The sequence below is a fragment of the Triticum aestivum genome, chromosome 5B (genome assembly GCF_018294505.1).
Source record: "Triticum aestivum cultivar Chinese Spring chromosome 5B, IWGSC CS RefSeq v2.1, whole genome shotgun sequence".
Lineage (NCBI taxonomy): Eukaryota > Viridiplantae > Streptophyta > Magnoliopsida > Poales > Poaceae > Triticum > Triticum aestivum.
Genome location: NC_057807.1, coordinates 594,826,994 through 594,835,469, shown reverse-complemented (window position 1 = coordinate 594,835,469; position 8,476 = coordinate 594,826,994).

Below are 8,476 nucleotides of genomic sequence, written 5' to 3'. Positions count from 1 at the left end.
AACTTGCATGCCTGCTTGAACACCCAACAATCCCTGTTGGTGTGATTGGCTGGCTTTTTGGGGGTGTTGTGTATCTGGCACAAGCGATCGAGTATCCGGTCCAAATTGGACGGGCCCGGAGTAGTTCTTTTGAAAGGCTTTTCCCCCTGACCGGGTTTAGAGCCTCTGAATCCGGCATCGACTGTCGTATCTTCAGTATTATCACCGTTGATGAGGCGCTTCTATTTATTGCGACACGACCTGCCATTGCTGTCCTTGGTATCCGAACTACCGGAGTTTTTGGTCAGGTTATTACTGTGAGCTAGCCATCTGTCCTCTCCCGCGCAGAAGCGGGTCATGAGTGATGTGAGGGCTGCCATGGATTTCGGCTTTTCCTGTCCCAGGTGCTAGGCAAGCCACTCGTCGCGGATGTTATGTTTGAAGGCTGAGAGGGCCTCTGCATCCGGACAGTCAACGATTTGATTTTTCTTGGTTAAGAACGGTGTCCAGAATTGTCTGGCCGATTCGTCTGGCTGCTGAATTATGTGGCTTAGGTCATCGGCCTCTGGTGGTCGCACATATGTGCCCTGGAAGTTATCAAGGAATGCGGCTTCCAGGTCTTCCCAACACCCAATTGATTCTGCTGGCAAGCTATTGAGCCAATGCCGAGCTGGTCCTTTAAGCTTGAGTGGGAGATATTTGATGGCATGTAGATCATCACCGCGGGCCATGTGGATGTGAAGGAGATAGTCCTCGATCCAAACCGCCGGATCTGTTGTGCCGTTGTATGATTAAATGTTTACAGGTTTCAAACCCTCAGGGATTTGATGATCCATTACTTCGTCTGTGAAGCATAGTGGGTGTGCGGCGCCTCAGTATTAGGATATATCGCGACGCAGCTCAAACAAGCTTTGTCTACTGCGTTCGGCCCGGCCGGCATTGCTGTATCCGACGCGACGGTTGTCGTCACGTATCATGGGGCACCCACGCGATCCGTAGATCGATCATGTTTGTCTTGCCTTATCCTCCAATATGTCTCGTAAGTCCGGCGCATTCCTCCGTGGCTTTGTACTTTTCGAGCGACACCGGGGTGCGGCTTTAGTGGAGGGCCTAGAGGCCTCTCTATCGCGGCCACGAGGTGGCCGGTAAGCCGTATTGTGCGCTGGTGATGTAGGTATATGTGCTTCCTCCTCTAATCGGGGTAACAGCTTGCGTTTTGGGTAGCTTTTGGAGGGGCGTTCGAGTTCATGCTCTTCGGCCGCAAGGACTTCAGTCCATCTGTCGGCTAGCAAGTCTTGGTCAGCTCTAAGCTGTTGCTGCTTTTTCTTGAGGCTGCTTGCAGTGGCCATAAGCCTACGTTTGAAACGCTCTTGATCGACGGGATCCTCAGTGTCGGTGTCAAAAGCAGCGGATCTCGGGTAGGGGGTCCCGAACTGTGCGTCTAGGTGGATGGTAACAAGAGACAAGGGACACGATGTTTTTACCCAGGTTTGGGACCTCTCGGTGGAGGTAAAACCCTACTCCTGCTTGATTAATATTGATGATATGGGTAGTACAAGAGTAGATCTACCACGAGATCAGAGAGGCTAAACCCTAGAAGCTAGCCTATGGTATGATTGTTGTTCGTCCTACGGACTAAAACCCTCCAGTTTAAATAGACACCGGAGGGGGCTAGGGTTACACAGAGTCGGTTACAATGGTAGGAGATCTTCATATCCGTATCGCCAAGCTTGCCTTCCACGCCAAGGAAAGTCCCATCCAGACACGGGATGGAGTCTTCAATCTTGTATCTTCTTAGTCTTGGAGTCCGGCCGAAGGTGATAGTTCGGCTATCCGGACACCCCCTAATCCAGGACTCCCTCAGTAGCCCCTGAACCAGGCTTCAATGACGATGAGTCCGGCGCGTAGATTGTCTTCGGCATTGCGAGGCGGGTTCTTCTCCAGATTCCATATACTTGTCAAATGGTGTCCGGCTTCTGATAAATGCTGCGCTCCTTGACTTCCACGCCCAATAATGGCCATCTTCCACGTGGCGAATGAATGCGAAAAGCCAGGGTATTTTTACACTTTCCCCCTAGCTACGCAAATGAGCTGCCTATAAAAAGAGACGAGGATCTAGATCCGAATCCCACCATCCCCCCTTAGCAAGTTTTCATCGGAGCGCCTCTACCAAAAAATCCATTCCATCATGGACAGTCGACGCGACTCCTCCTCTCGCGCTCCCAGCCCTCAGCCAGGAGATTGGGGGAGATGCTCAGTCCCGCATAGTGAGTTAGTGACGCTCCAAGCTGAGGGATTGCTTCCCCCAGCCTTTATGGTTCCGGTTCGAGCCGGACTTGCCACCTATAAGGGCGGAAAGCAGGCGGAGAGCGTCCCCAATCCCTCCAAAGGAGAGCGGGTATGCTTTGTCTCTTATCTAATAAGAGGACTTGGATTTCCAATACATCCGTTTCTCCGGGGGCTTCTGGAGTTCTATGGCCTCCAGCTGCACCACCTTACGCCTGCCTCCATTCTGCGCGGGCTTCGTGGCCCTTTGCGAGCTGTTCCTAGGTGTCGAGGCTCATTTTGCGCTGTGGAAGAGATTATTCCGCCTCGTACCCCATTGTCATGAGGGATCGATATATCAAGTGGGCTGAGCCGAGCTATGGCGCATCGCTGGGACCGGGTATCTACCCGGAACCCCGAAGAAGGCGTTCGAAGACTGGCCTTCGGAATGGTTTTATATAGAAGACGCCCCGCTACCGGATCCAGTTCGGATCGGCCTCCCGGAGTTCAGTAATGCTCCTCTGAAGAAACTCCTAAGTTGGCGTCTGCGGATCCCTCAACGGGAGAATGACAGGGACGTCCAGTACCTGATGGGCCGAATAAGATTATTGGCTCATTCCGGTTTGACCGTGATTGGGGTCCTGGCCGCATGCATTATGCGGGGGGTGCAACCGCTCCAGTATAGGGGCCGCCCCATGTGGGATTTCAACGGGGAGGATGATGCCACCCGTCATGGCCGTAAGGGGCCGGGGTCGGTTGCTGATCTGGTGAAGATCTTGTCCGCCCTGTACAAAGGGGAAAAGGAGGATTTTCTCCGTGTCAGTCCACTGAACGGGTTTTCTATGAACAATCCTTGAAGCTGGGTAAGTGGACATTTCTTTTTGCCTATCTGATCCACATTCCCATGGTTAAGTATCTCATTTTGTGATTTCGACGCAGGAACTGCGCCGGGCTGTGGAGGATGTACACAACCCTCCTCCACAACCCGAGGATCCGGAACGGTCCCTCGATCCGGACTCCGAGGAGGATCCGGACATAAAGGTGGAGCTGATCGACGGGGAGTTCCACCAACTTAGCATCGACAATGCTTTGGTCGCCATTACGGCCGACTACCCCGGAATATTTCTAGCTTCCCAGGTAATTGTGATCAAAGTCCCGATACCATGGCCCATCCGTGCTTATTTCTGGTCACCGCATACCAATGGTGTTCCACAGGAGGTACCTTTGCGTCGGGAAGCCGAGCCCGCGGCGGCTGGCCAACACGGGGCAGCTCGGCCCAGCAGGCGGAAAAGAAGTGCGGTGCGGATCGAGACGTTGCCACAACGGTATGGCGCGCCACCGTGTTTCAAGGAAAGATTCCTGGAAGGCATACTGATGCTCGTGGTTTTTTTAGGAGAAAGAGCGCTCACCGGACTGCGTCCGGAGAGGTTGCCAATCAAGCCTCCACCAGCCAGGCTCCAACCCCAGGTCCGGAGGGGGAGGCGAACACAAGGCGCGCGTCGGATGCTCCTCCAACGGAGGATGCTGACAGGTTGTCCTCCACCAGATCTGAGGTGGAGAGTGCCATGAATCACAGGCGCCGCCGGCCAATCCTTCGTGACGCGTGTTTCTCCCAAGAGGCATTGAACGCCTTTAATTCGGGAGATGCGCATCTCCGTGCCGCTCAAGATGGTATAGCCAGAGCCACGGAGCAGTATGTGAAAGACATATGGGTGAGGAATTTTGATAGTTGTATATGCCAGTAGCCTCCAAGACTTAAATTAGTTAGAATAACCGATTTAAGGATCATTTGTGTAACGCCCCGGATTCGTTGCGCCAGGTGTCCGCCAGTTATTCGCCGTCGTTGCCATGTCATTTTCTTGCGTGTTGCATTTTTTCATGTCATCATGTGCATTTCATTTTGCATACATGTTCGTCTCAAGCATCCGAGCATTTTCTCCGTTGTCCGTTTTGCAATCCGGCACTCCTATGTCATCCGGCGTTCCCCTTTTGTCTCTCATTGTGAGCGGGTGTTAAACTTTCTCGGAATGGCCCGAGGTTTGCCAAGCGGCCTTGGTATAGCACCGGTAGACCGCCTGTCAAGTTTCGTGCCATTTGGAGTTCGTTTGATACTCCAACGGTTAACCGAGTTAGCCCAAAGGCCCCTTCTCTTTGCAGCCCAACACCCCCTCCAAAGTGGCCCAAAACCCAGCAAACTCCCCTCCATGCTCTCGGTCGTTCGATCACGATGGGCGAAAACCGCACCTCATTTGGACTCTCCTAACTCCTTCTACCTATAAATGTAGCCTCCCCCCGAAAATTCCGGATCAATTCACCCCTAACCCTAGCCCCGCTCCTCTCCGCGCCCCCGGACGTGTCCGATTTGGGCCGGACACGTCCGCTCACCACCCCAGACCAACCAGGGCGCGACACGTGTCGCTCCGGCGCCCGCCGCCGCCGCCGGCCCGCTGGGCCCGCAGGAGGCCCGGCCGGCCCGTCCGCCGCCGCCGCTCGCCCGCGCGTCCGCCGGACCCCGCCGCCGGTCCCCGCTGCCGGTCGCCTTGCTCCGCCGCCGCGCCATGGCTCCGTCGCCGCGCAGTGGCCCGAGCTCCCCTCCGCGCCTCGCTCCTCCACGCCGGCGTCCCGGCTTCGCCCCGCCGCCGCCGCCCCGGCGCTACGCCGCCCGACCGCGCCGCTTGTTCCCGTCGGCGTCCTCGCCGCGCCGCCTACCGCCGGCGAGCTGCCGCGCCCGAGCGCGCCGCTCCCCTCGTCGGCCCTGGCCCGCGCCTCCTCGGCCCCCCTCGCCGCAGCCCTGCCGGCGACCGTCTCCGGCCATCTCCCTCCTCTCCGGCGTGCTCCGGCCGTCCTCGGCATCCGCGTCGGGATCTCGATTCAGATCCGGATAGGTTGACTTTCCCCACTCTGAAATTTATCCAAGTCCCGAAGTTTTTGACATTATCATGCCATGTTCATCGCATTGTATCTCTGCATACGTAGATCCGTTTCGTGCGTGTAATATGTCAAATTGTTCGTCTCAACGAGTACTTCATTTCATTCCATTGCATCATATTCATTTGAGCTCATCTTGATGCCTGAATCATCATTGCAAGAGTGCTTCAAGATGTTTTCTGCTGTCTGTTAACAGAACATGCTCATTTGTCATTTTTGCCATGATTGATGTGTGCATCCTATGAGGTTGATGTCTACATGTGTTTTGATCTATGCTATGTCTTCTTTACAGAGGTGCTTACCATGTATTTTTGTGATCAATGTGGTGACTAGCACATGCATGCAAACTAGGCTTCGTGATATTGCTGATTTTAGTCCCTGTTCTGCTGTTATTTTGATGCCATGTAAACTTGATGCTACAGAGTGATCCATGCATATTTTGAGATACTTCAGTAAGGGTGTTTTGAACATATGGTTATTGTCTATCCATTTGCATGCCCCTGTTTGCAATTATGGAGTAGTCTAGAATTTCTTTTTCGTGCTCTACTTTTGCTTCAAAATGTTTCCTGGCAGATTGTTTACATGTTATTCAATTTTTCCAAGGTTGTTGTAGTTGATCCGTGTATGCTATGATGTTGTTCTTGCCATGTATAGCTTCTATGCCATGTCTTCTTGATGGGTGTATTCTTAGCTTATCATGAAATGCTCTGTAGTGAGTGCATCGAGCTCACGAAGATGCCTTCGTAATTCTGTCAATGCCATGCTCTGTTTGCTGAATCTGTTAACGAAACTTGCTATGTTTACATGGGTGCCATCATATTTTCTGATCCTTTTTGGCTCATGGTCAGTAAAGGACTCTTGTTCTATGCAATTAGTAGATTCATGCCATGCCTTTGTTTGCCATGATAAGTTCCTGTAACATGTTGTTTGGTAGCTCTAAACATTGCAACCTGATGTTATTTTCTGCAAAGTCTCGATTGTTATTATTTGCAATCTTGCACGTGTGTTTGAGCATGTTCTAGTGATTTCTGGAGATAGCTCAGTGTTCATGTTTTGTTATGCTTTACCTGTAAATCATGTCCATGCCTTTTGTTTTCATATTGTGGTACTGTAGCATGTTGTTTTGATGCTTGCAATATGCCTAGTTGCTGTTTTGGACAGCTTGTCCTTTAAACTTGTATAGTGTGTGTGTGTGTGTTGCACCGTTGCTCCGTGTGGAGTGTGCTCTATATGAAACTTGCTTAGAATTGCATGTAGTTTCATATTATCATGTTGCATCCTTGTTTTGGTGTGTTTGCTTGATGTTTGGGTGCATTTTGCATCAATGCCATGTTTGACTTGTTTTGCTCATATCTTCTAGGCCGTAGCTCCGAACTAAATGAACTTTATATGTAACTTGACTAGAATCTCGTGTAGATCATCTTGGTGCATCTTAACTTGCTGTTTAACAACTTGAACATAAGGTTTATTCAGATCTGGACCAAGTTCGAAATATGCATATGAGGACTTACCGGAATTGTTATATGTTGTTCCCGGCCTCATTTAAACTTGCCTTGATGTGTTGCTCTTGTTTGCATCATCTCTTGCCATGAGTAGATTCATGTAGTCTTGTCTTGCATCATGCTTGTTTGTGCATCATGCTTGTTTGTGCATCATGTCTTGTTCATGTGTGGTGTGTTTACCTTGTTGTGTGCTTCTTTTCGATCGTTCCTGTTTCGTTGCGATCGTGAGGATTCGTTCGTCTACGGTTGGTTCAGCTTCATCCGTTCGTCTTCTTCATGGACTCGTTCTTCTTCTTTGCGGGATTTCAGGCAAGATGATCGCTACCCTGGATCTCGCTACTATCATTGCTATGCTAGTTTCTTCGTTCTATCGCTTTGCTGCGCTACCTATCACCTGTTTATCAAGCCTCCCATATTGCCATGAACCTCTAACCTTTGACACGTTTCCTATGCAAACCATTGATTGGCTATGTTACCGCTTTGCTCAGCCCCTCTTATAGCGTTGCTAGTTGCAGGTGAAGTTGAAGATTGCTCCATGGTGGACAGGATTTATGTTGGGATATCACAATATCTCTTATTTATTAATGCATCTATATACTTGGTAAAGGGTGGAAGACTCGGCCTTATGCCTGGTGTTTTGTTCCACTCTTGCCGCCCTAGTTTCCGTCATACCAGTGTTATGTTCCCGGATTTTGCGTTCCTTACGCGGTCGGGTGATTTATGGGACCCCCTTGACAGTTCGCTTTGCATAAAACTCCTCCAGCAAGGCCCAACCTTGGTTTTACCATTTGCCTCACCACCACCTATACCTTTCCCTTGGGTCGGCCAACCCAAGGGTCATCTTTATTTTAGCCCCCCCAGGCCAGTGCTTGTCTAAGTGTTGGTCCGAACCGAGTAGACTGCGGGGCCCCCTCGGGGAAACTCGAGGTTTGGTTTTACTCGTAGGATGTCTCATCCGGTGTTGCCCTGAGAACGAGATATGTGCAGCTCCTATCGGGATTGTCGGTGCATCGGGCGGCTTTGCTGGTCTTGTTTTACCATTGTCGAAATGTCTTGTAAACTGGGATTCCGAGTCTGATCGGGTCTTCCTGGGAGAAGGAATATCCTTCGTTGATCGCGAGAGCTTGTCATGGGCTAAGTTGGGACACCCCTGCAGGGTATAATCTTTCGAAAGTCGTGCCTGCGGTTATAGGCAGATGGGAATTTGTTAATGTCTGGTTGTAGATAACTTGACACCAGATCCGAATTAAAACGCATCAACCGCGTGTGTAGCCGTGATGGTCTCATCTCGGCGGAGTCCGGGAAGTGAACACGGTTTCTGTGTTATGTTTGACGTAAGCAGGAGTTCAGGATCACTTCTTGATCATTACTAGTTGACGACCGTTCCTTTGCCTCTCTTCTCGCTCTTATTTGCGTATGTTAGCCACCATATATGCTTAGTCGCTGCTGCAACCTCACCACTTTACCCCTTCCTTTCCCTTAAAGCTTTGCTAGACTTGATACCCATGGTAATGGGATTGCTGAGTCCTCGTGGCTCACAGATTACTACAACAACAGTTGCAGGTACAAATTATGCGATGATCATGATGCGTGAGCGATGCTTGCTTGTGTTGAGTTCATCTTCTGCTTCTTCGATCAGGGGATAGGTTCCAGGTCGGCAGCCTGGGCTAGCAGGGTGGATGTCGTTTGAGCTTCTGTTTGTGTTTCATCCATAGTCAGATGTTGCTCTTGTAAGATGTTGTTGTATGCGTGTGGCATTGTTTGCCTCTTGTATGTATCCCCATCTATTATGTAATGTTGAT